Source organism: Narcine bancroftii, chromosome 7, assembly GCF_036971445.1.
Source record: "Narcine bancroftii isolate sNarBan1 chromosome 7, sNarBan1.hap1, whole genome shotgun sequence".
Lineage (NCBI taxonomy): Eukaryota > Metazoa > Chordata > Chondrichthyes > Torpediniformes > Narcinidae > Narcine > Narcine bancroftii.
This window is the reverse complement of record NC_091475.1, coordinates 203,869,923-203,885,820: the sequence shown is the minus strand read 5'-3', so window position 1 is coordinate 203,885,820 and position 15,898 is coordinate 203,869,923. Positions and strand designations below refer to the sequence as shown.

The following is a 15,898-nucleotide window of genomic DNA, read 5'->3' as shown; positions in this document are numbered from 1 at the left end:
TACAATTCCTTTGAAAATGAAAGTCTGCAGATGATGCAATTGCAGTAAAAATACGGAAATGCTGGAGGAATTAGCCCTTCAAGGTATGAGTAAAAAGGAAGCAGACGTCAGGCAGTCCCTCTGTTACTCCATCATCCATTCCCTCCCCCCTCCACCCGGCACCTACAGTATCTCCGTGCCCACAAGAGGTGCTCCACCTGTGCCCCCAGCTCCTCATTCACTAGCATTCAGTCTTTCCAAATGAAGAAACACTTGGCTTGCGAATTTGCAGGGGTCTTCTACTGCACCCAGCGGTCCTGTTATATAGCTTCATCTGGACACAGACTAGGAGACGGCTTAATTGAGCAGCTCAGCTCTGTCTGCTGTAATAGTGTGGATCTCCTAGTGGCCACCCATATCAATTCCACATGCCATTCTCTTGCAAACATGTTTTTCCATGGTCTCATGCGTTGCCAGACTGAGACCACCTGCAAATTGGAGGAACAACATCTCAGATTTTGTTTGGGTTCCCTCCAACTGGATGGCAGTAATGTTGACATTAACAGCTTCGATTAGCCCCACCACCCATTCTGTCTCTCTCTCTCCCCCTCCCACTCTCTCTTTCTCTTCCCTTTCCCTCTCTCATTTCCCCCAGCTCTGCTTGCACCATCCCATCCTCCCCCAGTCAATTTTCACTGTTCCTCTCTTTTGTGTCCCATCCATATTCAACTGACATCTTTTCTCTGTTGGTCTATATTCCTCCCCTGCACATTCCTCCCTTCTCCTCAGCATTCTAATACAGACTCCTATCTGCTTTTTATTTATACCTTGAAGAAGGGCCCATACCCCCAACATTAGTTATATATCCTTACCTCCTATGGATGCTACGAAACCTGCTGAGATCCTCCAACATTTCTGTATTTTTTGTGCCATTCCTTTGCTCTAGAGCAGTGGTTTTTAAATGACCCCCTAAACTCATATCCCACTTTAAGCATTCCCTATGCCATAAGTGCTCTGTGACTAGTAAGGGATTGCTTAAAGTGGGATGTGAGTGGGAAGAACAAGGTTTGAAAACCTTGTTTTAATCGTCCCTCATTGACTCGTTATGTGCATGGTTCCATAACTCCAAATGAAATGGGCCAGTGAAAATTTTTCTCAAGCAAAATATTTCAGTAACAATTGGGTCTAGAGCAGTGGTTCTCAACCTTCCCTTTCCACTCGCATCCCACCTTAAGCAATCCCTTACTAATCACAGAGCACCGATGGCATAGGGATTGCTTAAGGTGGAATGTGAGCTTAAGGGGGGTAGTTTGAAAACACTTCTCTAGATGATCGATATATATTCAGCTCATCGTGTTCATACAATCTATTAAGCATGAATTACACTTAAACCAGAAAGTCTGCAGACACTGGCATTGTAATGCAACACTCAAAATTGCTGGAGAAACTCAGCAGGTCACAAAGTATCGATAGCAGTGATCCTCAACCTTTTTCTTTCCACTCACATACTACTTTAAGTAATGCCTATGCCATTGGTGCTCAGTGATTAGTAAGGTAACTGGATGCAAGGTTCAAGCCCAAAACATTGGTTATGTATCTTTATCTTTTTCCATATAAGGTACACTGTTAGACCTGCTGAATTTCTCTAACGTCATGTTTTTACTTCAGACATTGGTGCTTTAAGTCAAGGTGGAATGCTGTTCATTGGAGCTATGAGAATCGCCATCACTGAGCTGATCAAATGGTTTCTTGAGGCATGGTTCTCATTCTGGTGACCGACCATAGTCCACAGGGCTGTTGGGTTATGGGGTTCGAAGTTGATGAAGAAATTGCAGTATATAGACAACGAAGGCTGCTGTGTGACTCGAAGAGAATGTTCAGGCTGCGCCATCAACCGGGCCTGCCGCCTCGATTACTTCCTTGATGGTAAATGGTATAAACAACAGGAGAAGCATCATCTAATAAGCATCAACTAAATAAAGTTTGACAGAGAAAATCGGTGCAGAGCAGAGATATAATGCATTAACAATTGCAACCGTGCAAAATGGAAAGACTAATTTTTAAGAGACAGATCATAAATGGGCCATGTTTTGACAGATTCCAACAGACAGAGATTATGTTTCTTTATTTCACATATTTCTTCAAATCCTTGATATTCCTGCAGCACTCAAGTGCTATTTATCATATCATATTCACCTGTCACTTGCTTAATCTCCGTTGCACGATTTCTCTTTGAAGGGCTGGATTTGGAACTTAATGCACTCGGCTACAAGGTTTTCAGAAATATTACATCAGCAGTCCAAAAATATTATGATGGGGAAAGGAGGGGTTCGGCAATATAAAAGATGGAATATTACAACACAGGGCAGACCCATCGGCCCACAGTGTTATGCAGACCTCTGGAAACCTACTCAACCATCTAACTCTTCCCTACCTCACACCCATAACCCGCCATTTTTTTGTTGCATCCATGCACCTGTCTAAGAGTCTTTTAAATGTCCCCATGTACCAGCCTCCACCACCATGCATTCTAGACACCCACTACTCTCTGAGTAAAATAATTACTTCCAACATCTCCTCTAAGCTTTCCTCCCTCACCCTGTACACACGTCCTCTGGCGTTTGCTACTCTCACCCCGGGGGAACAAAGGTGCTGGCTTTCCAAGCCTGTCATAATCCTGTTAACCTCCATTAAGTCACTGCACGTCCTTCTTTGCACAGCCCCCTCCTCAGTTCAGGGCAGTTGGCCAGCAGGGGCGGACATCCATTCTGTAGTTAATAAAAGCCTTATCAGGTAATGAAGCATCCGTCAGAATTAAAAGGTAACAAATGTTTTGGGCCTGAGCCCTTCATCAACCTGCAAAAGAAAGCAGGCAGGTTCCTGAATAAATAAGTGGGGGGAGGAGTGGAAAGGAAGGAGAAAGGTGTCATGTCTCTGTGTTACTTCTTAAATAATTTAGAGATGCAAGATTCAAATAACAAAAGAGCCTTTACTTACTGATGCCTTCCACCATCTCGGGAAACTGTTCACACACAACCATATATATATATATATATATATATACACCCCACAGTGGTGCACTACAATTACTACAGCAAGAAGGGTGTATTCTTACGTGATTACAAAATAGTTCACTTTATCCTGACTATACATCTCTCCTTCTCAAGATAAAGAAAAAATTCATGTTCTTTATCACTTTCTTTCCCATGTAAATTAAGTAACTAAATTTGTACACTAGTTTATTTACACAACTGCTTTTAAATAGTCCTTATCGATATCATACTGGCAACAGTATGTTGCTTCGCCATCTTGTGGATTTGGCTGTGACCATTGGGCTCTGTGTTGCTGGTCCACGTGGAGGTGATGTATCTTGTGGTGCTTCACCTGACCACTGCTGTGTTGATGTTTCAGTATTAGTGATTGTGGTCTCTTCACTTGATCCCTCCCTTGATATTGGAGCTGCAGGCTTTTCAGGTATTAAAGCTTTCTGCTTCATCATATCTTGTGTCGGTCAGATGTAAATTCTGTTCCTTCTCAGCTGATCGCCAGAGTCTGTCTCGACAATGTATGATCTTGATGTCTCAGCTTCCCTGATGGCCTTTGCTGGGGTCATGATTTCAACATCAGCTCCTGAATATGCACATGTTGCCCTCTGAAAGGTTCTGGCAATGTTTGTACATGTTTGTTATAATGCTGGCGTTCTTCTTGCGTGTCAGCCAGTCTTCTTCTGGTTTTCTCCTGGTCTTCTGCAGGGTGTATTTTGCTTAGCAGAGTTGTTTTATATCTCCTGCCATTTAGAAGTTCTGCCGGGGACTACATGTCAGCCCTTAAAGGTGTTGCTCGTAATGATAAAAGAGCTGGGTCTGTGCCTTCTTTTGTCTCGCGACACATAACTTGTGTGCATTTCACGGTTTGCACTTGCCTTTCAATGAACCCAAGATCTTGGGGCAGTATGGAAATAACAAGCCCATACTCTGCAGCCAGTTTTCTGAATTCTTGTGACTGGAACTGTGTTCCATTGTCACATATTATTTGCTCAGGTATTCCTTGTTCAGCAAGGAACGCTCTCATTTCTGACGTGATAGTTGATGCTCTCAGGTCTTTCACCCTTCTGATGAATGGAAACGTAGAGTAATAACAGGCTACTATTAAATACCACTCTTGATTCTCAGTGAACAAATCTGCTCCAACTCTGTGCCATGGCCTGGCAGGTACTTCTGTGGAAATAATTTCCTCTTCTTGTTGTGTGCTTCCATTGATACTTTTGGATATCTTCATCTGGATCCCATAATTGACAGAGATCAAGTGCAACTCCCAGCAGCTATCCCGCTATCCAGACCTAGTATTGCTGGTCTGTCTGCATCTACCACGTAGAACGTACAGAGGATGTTCTTTCTCTTATGGCAGCTATTGATATAAGCTCTCCCATGCTGCTTGATTATGGGTCCACCATAGACCGTTAATTTGCTGTTTCCAATGCACCATCTTTTGGATACCCTTTTATTATGTTCTCTGAGAACATTTGGTGGTAAAGTCTGAGTGAAAGGATGTTTTTTGTGATCCAGTATTCAGCTTCACCTTTCGGTTAACTATTGTAGGCTTGTTCTGGTCTGTCCTCTGTAGTTGGATCCTTGTGTGCAGGTTACTTATTTTTTTCATCTCACCCGACATCTCGTAAAAGTGTATGGATTCCATGTCTAGTATCTGGGTGTCAAAATCCTCATTGTTATTTCCTTTTATGTGGTGAATCTTCTTGTCTTTTTACTTCACTGGTATCACTGCTTTCTTCATCCCAGACTTACACATCTTCGCCCAGTGGTTTACATCACCACAGGCTCTAAATTCAAAACCGTATACGAGGCATTTGTTTCGGTCATCGAAGGGATGTTATCTGCCGCACATCCTGCAGGTCTTGGGGTGTTTGCCTTTTTTCTGATTGTGTTCGTTATATCCTCAACCCTTCCTTCTCTTTGCTGTGGGTAGGTTTGCATTGATAGGGATTTCATTTGTGTCCTCTTGGATTTGAAGGCTCTGGCTGTGTCTATAGCTTCAAGCTATCCTTCCCTTTAAGAGACTTTTGCACTTCGGGATGGGCACTTCCCCATATTAGTTGATCAACTAATCTTTCCTCTATATCCTTAAATCTGCATTTTGCAGCAACAATTTTAGTCTAGTGAGGAAGTTAATAACAGCTTTATCAATCTCTTGCATTAAGCCTTGAAATTCATAGCATTTAATTCTATGATTAGACCTGGGTTCAAGGTGAGAAGCAAACTTTGTAAATATCTGCTCTGGATCATTTTTCTTCCTCCTCTAAGCTCCCAGCTATTAAATATAAGTCAAGGCCTCGCTCCTTTGTCCAGAGAAGTATATAACTGACATTCTCTTCTGCTGTTGCATTTTTAAAATAGCTCTTGAATGCTAAATTGGACTCCTACTGAAACTTTTTAAATGATTCAATAATCTCATCAGCTTCCCTGCCCATCACTGGGTGAACTGCTGTTGCTCCAGCCATTTTTTTAGTAATGTTTTTTTCTTTTCTTTCCCTTCGTATTTCAGTGACTTACAATCAATTGTATGGTTTTATTCTTGTTCTGTAATTCCGCTGCCACCATGTTATGTCTCTGTGTTACTTGGGAGGCTTCTTAAATAACTTAGAGATGCAAGATTCAAATATAAAAAGAGACTATACTTACTGGTGCCTTCCACCATCTCAGGAAACTGTTCACAAACACACATATACATACGCCCCACAGTGGTGCTCTTCAGTTACTACAATGAGAAGCATTTATTCTTACGTGGATACAAAATAGTACACGTTATCCTGTCTATATAACAAAAGGGAAAGGGAGGAATGTAGGCTAACTGATAAGAGGTCATGGGGGATATGGGTGGGAGGGTAACATGGAACATAGAACATTACAGAACAAGACAGGCCCTTCAGTCCAAAATGTTCTATTGATCTACTGTTGCTTTGAGTGAGGAAACAGATTTGATAGGTCTAGGTCTCAAAGGCAAGGGCTCTGGATACACAGATTTGGTAGGGAACGGTATTGTTTACAGAAGGCAAGTGTGGGAAATGGTAACAGATGCAGCGCGCGTGCACACACACACACACACACACACACACACACACACACACACACACACACACACACACACACACACACACACACACACACACACACACATTTGCAATTCACAACAGTGATTGGAAAAAAGTATGGGCAGTGAAACAATGCCTACAGTTTATAAGCAATCAGGGAAAGAGTTATTAAGTTATTAAACACATGCAGACAACTAATAACACACATGGAAACAAAGTGCATACACGCACAAGCAAGCAACCAAGGGAAAAGTCAATATGATGCCTGCAATCCCTTGTCTGTGCAGGCACGGCTCTATACAATAATTAACGCTCCCAACCCTACTTAGTGCACAGCTTGCGAACAGTTTCTCTAGTGATGTTCTATGCTCTATGCTCCTCAGCCTGGATTGAAGCAGGGTGGTCCCTCGAAGATGCCAAAAGAGGGAGAACAAAAAGCACATGACACCTTTATAGTGCTGGAGTTTCCAGCCTATGTTGTTAGCAATGTCAATGGCTCGGTGTCAGGAGGGTTAAATCAATTACAACAGCCAATGGCCCAAGGCCAAGAACAGACAAGCTGGTGCAGCCCAGGTAATTTACATGGATCCCATGGCAAGGTGTACACTAGTGGGTGGAGCAGGACTAAATTTTAATTGGCAGCTGGTGTGTCGTCCAACCAGGTAAGGGACAGTGCTGTCATGTGACAGCCACAACCCTTCCCAGTACAACTGCATATAAACCAACTCAACAAACTTAAACTTCCCTCCCTCGTATACATAACCCTCAATTTTTCTTGCATCCATGTGCCTGTCTAAGACTCTTTCAAATATCACCATCCACCATCAATCCTGTCAATGCATTCTAGGCACACAGCATTCTCTGTGTAAAACAATTACCTCTGATGTCACCCCTAAACCTTCCTCCCCTCATGTGGGAAAGATGTCCTCTGGTGTTTGTTAGTCTTTCCCTAGGTAAAAGGTGTTGACTGTCCACCCTTCCTGTTGTTACAGAGTTCTGTGTTGTGTATTGGCCTATGCGTTGTGTGGTTTTATGTAAAAAAATGACAGTTTGCCTGAGAGAGCCAAGGTGAACTGCTGAGAGAGTGGGAGATGGACTGAGCATGTGCAGAAAATGATCTAAAATTTTCTGGACTTGGACGATAAACCACCACTGGGGGTGCTGTGGAGTGGGAAGAGGCCCAGAGCAGGAGTCATGGTCTGGAGGACAGTTTAGAATGTTGGGATTTCAAAAGGGATGATCATTCCGAAGGCAGCCGGAAGGAACCATGGGCTTGGTTCCTCTCTCTGCAAACCACACAAGAAAACAACTTTGAATTTTGTACTCTCTCTCTCTCTCTCTCTCTCTCTCTCTCTCTCTCTCTCTCTCTCTCTCTCTCTCTCTCTCTCTCTCTCAAAGATCTTTTGGCTTCAGATTACCAAACAAACTGAATTTTGTTTCTGATCTTTGCTTCAGTTGAGATCGAAGTTTTGTGAGTCTTGAATGTTTTGTGTTTGTTTTGTGTCAAAGTTATTCTGTGGGCTGGTTGGAAATATAACTTAGACTTTAATTACATATGTTATATTTAGACTGGGGAATTTATTAGTTTTACACTGTTATAGAGATTTGCATAGTAACCAGTGGGCATTGTTATAAAAGGGGGGATTTTGAATTAAAGTTTGAAGGTGAATTTAGTAATAAAGTAATTGTTCATCTTTACCCCTGTGTGATAAACCTTCTTTGTGGTTGACAGTTTGATCTTGTAACAAAATGCCTCTAATAATCTTAGGGAAATCCATTAGGTCACCTCTAATCATTCTTCGCTGCAGTGAGGAAAGTCTTAGCTCTGTCAACCCTGCCTTATGAGACACATTCCCCAATCCCGTCATAATCCTGGTAAATTCCCTCTGTACCCTCTCCAATAGCTTTGGTGTACCGGTTAGCATAATGCCAGGGATTGGGAACAGTGTTCATATCCCACGCTGTCTATAAGGAGTTTGTACATTTGTCCTATGCCTGTGTGGGTTTTCCCTGGGGGCTCCAGTTTCCTCCAACCATTCCTAATGTAGGTTAATTGAGTGTAAATTGGCCGGCATGGGCTTGAGGGCCGAAATGACCTGTTACTGTGCTGCATGTCTAAATTTAATTTTTTTAATTTAAATCCTTTCTATAATGAGGTGACTAGAATTGAACACAATATTCCAAGTGTAGCCTAACGAGATTTTTATAGAGCTGCAGCATTACCGCATGTTTCTTAAATTCAATTTTCAGTCTAATGAAGGCCAGCATACCATAAGCCTTCTATCTGCCCTATCAATCTGCGCAACAACCTTGAGAGATCCATGGACTTTGTCCCCAACATCCCTTTCTTATTCCACACTGTTAAGCATTCTACCATTAATCATGTACTCTTGCCTTCAGGTTTGACCTCCCACCATGCATCACCTCACACTTAACTGGACTGCACACCATCTGCCACTTTTCCGCCCAACTCCGCATTCTGTCTATGCCCTTTTGTAACCCACGACAACTTCCTACACTATTCATAACATCTCCAACCTTCATGTCATCTGTAAGCTTACTGACCCATCCCTCTACCTCTTCATCAAAGTTATTTATAAAAAAATCACAAAGAGCAGGTGTCCCCCTGCTGAACTCCACTAGTCACTGACCTCCAGGCAAAATACGTTTGGTCTATCACTACACTCTGCTTTATGCATGCAACCAAGATTCCATGGATCCTGTGCTTCCTGGTATTCTGAATGAGTGTACCATGGGGTACCTTCTCGAATGCCTGACTAAAATCCATATAGACCACATTTACTGTCCTACCTTCATCCATTTCTTTTGCTATTTGCTCAAAAAACTCAATTTGACTCGTGAGGCCTGATCTACCCCTCTCAAAGCCATACTGACTATCCCTGAGAAGATGCACTTCTCTAAATGTTCGTAAATCCTGTCACTAACAATCGTCTCCAGTAGGTTGTCCACCACTGACGTAACACTCATTCGTCTATCATTTCCCAGGATTCTCCCTATTGCCTTTTTTAAACAACTTAATCTTTAAAAATTTAGACATACACATGGAAACTGGTCACTCTTGGTCCACAAATCCGTTCTGCCCAATTTACACCAAATTAACCTCCGACCCCGGTACGTTTCAAACAAGTAGACCAGGTTGTGCCAATTTGCCATTCTGGCACCTCCTCTGTGGCCAGGGCGGACACAAAGAACATTGCCTCAGCAATCTCTTCCCTTGCTTCTCATAGTAACCTGGAGCATATCTTATCTGGTTGCATGGACTTATCAATCCTCCTGTTTTTAAGTTCCAGCATTTCTGCTTTCTTAACCCCAATGCATAAGCTTGTTCTATATTATCCTCACATCGACCAATGTACCTTTCTCTTGTGAACACTGAAGCAAAGCACTCATTTAGGATCTTCACTATCTCATCTGTCTGCAGGCATGTTGGCTCCTTTATGTTTAAACAGTCCTACCTTCATTCTCATCATCCTTCAGTTCTTCCCACATGTATAAAATGACAGGGTTTTCCTTAATTCTACTTGCTACGGCCCTGTTGTACTCCCTTCTAGCTCTTCTGCAGTAAGTCCTTTCCTAAGTTCCTTCCTGGCCATCTTATAATTCTCATGAGCCCTTCCAGTCTTCTGTTTCCTAAACCTTCTGGATGCTTCCTTCTTTCTCTTAACAAGCTGTCTCAGCTCTTTTGTCATCCTTGACTCCCATTTTATCCGTGTCAGACCCATCTGGAGCCCAGCGCAAGCGGTTCCTAAAAATCCCCCACATTGCTTCTGTGCTTTTCCCTCAGGACATCGGTTCCCAGGTTACTCTCCCTCATTCTTGCCTAATCCCATCGTAATTAGCTGTTCACCAATTAAACACCACCATTTTGTCTATTCCTATCCTTGTCTAAAGCTCAGGGAGTTGCAATCACTATCACCGAAATACAAACCCACTGAGGGGTATGACACCTGTCTAGGTTCACGACCCAGCACTAGATCCATTATGGCCTCTCCTCTAGTCGGCTGGTTCACTTACTGTGTCAGGAATCCTTCTTGGACACACCTGACACAATGTGTTGTATCAATCCCTCTTGCAGTAAGGAGGTGCCATTCAATGATTTGGAAGTTGGATTCTCCCATAACAACAACCCTGTAATTTCTGTACCATTCCAAAACCTGCCTACCTATCGGCTACTCGATCTCCCAAAGGTTATTTGGGGGCCTATTTCTGGCTTCAACCCACTGCAGACAATCCTTCTTCAACATCCTTTCATTCTACAGCTGTGATACTATTCCTGATTAATAATGCCTCTCCACCCCGACCCCTCTCCACTTTATCTCCTATCCTATCCCATTTAAAACATCTACATCCCAGTACTTGTATCAGCCATGAAGAGAAAAAAAGCTGAAAAGTGAAAGGGGTAGGGAATAGCTCTCTGCAATGGAGAGGGAAGGGGGTGGGGAGCTGGAGGTTTAACAGAAACTGGAGAGGTCAATGTAATTGCTATGTGGTTGGAGAGTGAGGTGTGACCCTTGGTTCTGGACACCCCAGCCAAGGAAAACATCTGCATCTTCCCTGTAATACCTCACAGCAAGTTTGCATGGATCCACTGTATTGTATAAGTTTTGTATACAATGGCGTGTACACTGTATGTCTCTGAGGGCGACGTCAGAACATTATTCAAGAGGGTGAACACTTGCAAGGCATCAGGCCCTGACCTAATAGTGTACCTGGCAGGGTACTGCAAATCTGCACTAACCAACTAGCTGGAGTGTTCACGGACATTTTCAACCTCTCATTGCTGCAGTCAAAGGTTCCCAACTGCTTTAAAAGGGCATCAATCATCCCAGTACCCAAGAAGAGTAGTGAGAGTGCCTCAACAACTACCACCCAGTAGGACCAACTTCCACTGTGATGAAGTGCTTTGAGAGGCTGATTGTGTTCAGAATTAACACATACCTAAGCAAAGATCTGGATCCACTGCAATTTGTCCATCGTCACAATTGCTCCACAGCAGATGGAAAATCGCTGGCTCTCCACTCAGCTCTGGATCAGCTTGTAAACAGCAATTCATACATACGGCTACTCCTCATCGACTACAGCTTGGCCTTTAATACCATTTTTCCCTCAGTTCTGGTCAAGAAGCTACAAACTTTAGGCCTTTGTACCCCACTCTTCAACTGGATCCTTGACTTCCTCCTTGCAAGACCACAGTCAGTATAAATTGGGAACAACGTCTCCTCCTCACTGTTTATCTACATAGGTCCACCCCAAGGATGCATGCTTAGCCCACTACTCTACTCATTATACACCCATGACTGTGTGGCCAGGCACAATTCCAATGTCATTTACAAGTTTGCCGACAACACTACAGTTGTTGGCAGAATCCCAGACAGCAATGAGGAAGTGTACAGGAGGGATCAGCTCGTTGAATGGTGCAATGATAACAAACTTGCGCTCAAGGTCATCAAGGCCAAGGAGATGATTGTGGACTTCAGGAGGAAGTCAAGGGAACACGACCCCATCCTCACTGAGGGCTCAGTAACTGAGAGGGTCAAGAGCCTCAAATTTCTGGGTGTCAACATCTCCGAGGATCTGCCCTGGAGCCATCACATTGATGCAATCACAAAGAAGGCTCGCCAGCAGCTATACTTTGTGAGGTGTCTGAGGAGATTCAGTATGTCACCGAAGACTCTCGTTAACTTCTACAGATGGACCGTGGACGGCATCCTGCCTAGTTGCATCACTGCCTGGCACGGAGGCGCCAACTCTCAGGACAAGAATAAACTCCAGAGAGTTGTTATCTCGGCATGCAACATCACATGCACCAGACTTCACTCCATCCAGGACATCTACACGAGGCGGGGTCTTAAGAAAGCAGCCTCTATATCCTCAAAGACCTTCTCCACTGCCCCCCACCTTCCACCCCCCAGGTCACACCCTCTTCAGTTTGTTACCATCGGGGAAAAGGTACAGGAGCCTAAAGACGAGCACTCAGCGGCACAAGGACAGCTTCTTCCCCACTGCCAACAGATTCCTGAATAATGAATGAACCAAAGAGACTGGCTTCCTTTTCGTGCACTGTTATTTTTATTTTTAGTAATGTTGTAAGATGGTTATAATATGAATGTTTGCTCTATGATGCTACCACAAACATTGAATTTCATGACTTGTTCATAACAATAAGTCCTGATTCTGATTCTTTGTCTGCAATACAGAACTTTAGCTCCTGGTTGGAATCCATTTTAACCCCCCCATCCCCATTCACACTTGTTTGTCTGTCTCACTCTCCTCCACTGCCAGGTGAGGCTACAAGTAAACTAGAGGCAAAGCACTTCATATTGTGAACAAGCAAAGAATTGCTGGAGTCAGATTCTGCTCAAACAGAACCTAGTCTATGGATGATGTATCCATCGCTGTAACAATGATGAATCGGATGAAGGAAAGGAGGCTCGTTCATTGGTAGGGGAGCAACAACCTGAGCCTCATCATCAACCAGACAAAGGAGATGTTTGTGTACTTCAGGAGGATGAAGGTCGATGATTCTCGATGACACGTTCCTAGGAGGGTAGAGAGCACAAAGTTCCTTAATGCAACCTATCCTGGGTCCACAGCACCTCCACATTAGTTAGGAAGGCTTTGTCATTACCATTCATGAGCTTATCCAATCTCCACTTACATGTCCAGCTCCAAGAACAATTTGTTTCCAAAAGCAATCAGACTCTTCAACCTCACTATGTTACCCTAACCCTAACATTCAACTGCTCTGAGACCATAAAAAAGATCTGTCAACTTTATTGAAATGCCACTTTTTTTCTTTGTACTGACTGAAATGGAATATTAGTTATCTCTGCTTTGATAGACCATAGAACATTACAGCACACAATGCTATGCCAACCTATGTAAAACAACTCCGCAACAATCTAGTCCTTCCCTATCTCACACCTGTGACCCTCTATTTTTCTTCCATTCATGTGCCGATCTGAGAGTCTTTTAAATGCCCTCCACCCCCACCCCCAGAAACACATTCCAGATGCCCACCACTCTTCTGGGCAAAGAAACATACCTGTGGCTTCTCCCCTAAGTTTTCCTCCTCTCACCTTAAAAAGATGCCATCTGGTATTTGCTTTGGTCACGCCCAGGGAAAGATGTTGGCTGTCCATTCTGTTCAAGCCCCTCATAGTCATATTTTTTTTGTATTGTTGTATTTTTCTTCCGTCTCGGCATATGGTAATTTATACTATTGTTGGTGTAGGTAATGACATTGTTTGGCTGCAACAAGTAAGAGTTTTGGTGCATCTGGTCGTTTTATGCCAATGCATGTGGCAATAAACTCTCATCTTCAAGCTCTAGCCCTTTAGGTGTCTCTGGAGTGGCAACAGAGAAAAAAGTGCAAGTTGAGTGAAGGAAGGTCCTTGTACGACAAGTCAGCCAGGATTTATTTTCCACAGTACAGATCTTAGGCACTATCTCACAAGTCCATCAGACACAGATAATGTCAGGGACTTGTTCCGACTGATGAAAGCGGAAGATAGCAATGAAGCAATGTTCATCATATTGATAGTATCCATTTCGCCTCCATCATGTAAGCAGTGTGCAAGCTGAAGGGCTATTTACGTGGCAGGGCATGATCACGTCGAGCTTCTGAATGCATTGTATTTGCTTTCAGAGCAAGTCGCACTGATTCACAGCAAGTACCAAGGCAGGCAGGAGTGCTTGGAGAGAATTGGCTGGAGAACACACACAGGAAACTGCAGACGCCAGAATCTGGAGCAGCCAACAATCAGCAGGTCGAGCAGAATCCCTGGGAGAAAGAGAATTGTTGATCATTTTGGCCTGGAACCTTTCATTGTTTGTCTTGGTGGAATTGCCTCCTCATCCTTTCCAATTTCAAGATGCAAAGTCTGCTTTATTGTCACATAGTATAGTCGATATACTTCAAATCTTGTCCACCGTAAAAATACAACAATGGCATATAGAAATGAACAAGTGGATTCCATTAGAAAAAAGTTACTTACAATCTAAAAGACAAATATAATTTATCTGAACAAATTTGGGAACTGCCGATTTCGGACCATCATCTCTTAAAGTGATATGAGAACCGATAAAATAAGATTTAAATATGGAAATGTGGATGATACAACTTTCTTTTTATTTTTCCTTTTTTCTTTTTTTTATTGTGTGTGTGTTTTTATTATTTATTTGCTTTTGATTCTTATTTTAAGTTAAAGGGGGTTGGGAGGGTGGGAGGGATGAAGGGTAAGGAAAAGGAAACGTCACTGTATATTTTAATGATGAACACTTGTATATATTGTTATTGATTTGGTTAACGGTGCAATAAACAAAAAAAATTATCTGCCGTAAGGCAAGCTAAGAGCTACCATGAGCATTGCTCGGTGCCCCTAACAATAGGGGAAAGAGAAGAAAAAAGATTCCTTTCTGATACACTGAATGTCCGTGGAATTGCCTCCAGCGCTCTCGCAGCCGTGCAGTGGCCAGTTCAAGCAGCCTGAGCTCCAGATCCAAACCTGATTTGATATGATCAGGGAGGCTTCAGCACCCTTGGCTCTTTCAATCAGAATCAGAACTTTATTGTCGTAAACTTGTCATGAAATTCGTTCTTTTGCAGCCACATCATGGCGCAAACCTTTATAGAAAGCTCCTCACAAAATAAAAATTTTTAATAGACGGAATCTGCGGTTCTTTGGTTCATTCAGGAATCTGATGGCAGCGGGGAGGAAGCTGTCCTTGTGCCGCTGAGTACTCGCCTTCAGGCTTCTGTACCTTTCTCCCGATGGTGGCAGAGTGAAGAGGACTTGGCCGGGGAGTGGTGGGGGGGTGGGGGTCCCCTAAGGATAGAGACTGCTTTATTAAGCCATCGACTCGGTACGACAAAAGCACCATCTACAAATTCGCTGACAATATCACAGGGGTAGTGGTTGTGTAAAAAGAGGAGAAGAGTCAGCTTACAGGGGGGTGGTTGAAAGCTTGGCCGACTGGTGTACTTACAACAACGTCACCAAAACCAAAGAGCTGATTGTTGACTTCAGGAAGGGAAACCCAGGTGTGTACCATCCAGCGATCCAAGTGATCACTGGGTGATCAGAGATGGAGAGGGTGAGCAAATTTAAATGCTTGGGAGTCACTATCTCAGAGGGCCTTTCCTGGAGCCAACACACCAATGGCATCATGAAGAAAGCACGTCAGCACCTCTACTTCCTTAGGAGTTTGTGGTGGTTTAGTATGAAACCGGAAACCCTGGCAAATTTTTACAGATGCATGTTGGAAAGTGTGCTGACTGGCTGCATCATGGTCTGGTATAGGGTCACCAATTCCCCTGAGCATAAATCTATCCAAAAGGTAGTGGACACAGCCCAGGACATCACAGGTAAATCCCTCCCCACAATTGAGAACATCTGCAGGGGAAGGTGCCATCGGAGAGCCACACCACCCAGCACACACTCTGCACTACTGCAACCATCAGGGAAGAGGTATCGGTGCCACAAGACTGGCACCACCAGGTTCAGGAACAGCTCCTACCCCTCCACCATCAGTCTCCTCAACAACAAACTCAATCAGACACTCCTTTAACAATTCTTGTTGTTTGATTTTTTATCCTCTCTGTATTGCACAATCAGTTTGTTTACATTTGTTTATTCGTTTACATCTGCATTAATATAGTTTCTTTTTGCATGATCAATAAGTAGTAATGCTGCCTGGCCAGCAGGAGAAGGAATCTCAGGGTTGTATCTAATGTCATGTATGTACTCTGACAATATATCTGAAATCTGAAATTTCTTGTCGATGGTAGAG

General features: G+C 43.3%; 1 long non-coding RNA gene across 1 annotated transcript in view; it reads right to left on the bottom strand.

Moving 5' to 3' along the window:
* Nucleotides 1-648: 648 nt before the first annotated feature.
* The window catches only part of LOC138739629 (uncharacterized), a 233,086-nt gene continuing 217,836 nt past the window's right edge, over nucleotides 649-15,898 (bottom strand). Inside the window, exon 5 of the long non-coding RNA XR_011342351.1 lies at nucleotides 649-1,898. This is a non-coding gene — a long non-coding RNA (uncharacterized lncRNA). The remainder of the gene's footprint in view (nucleotides 1,899-15,898) is intronic.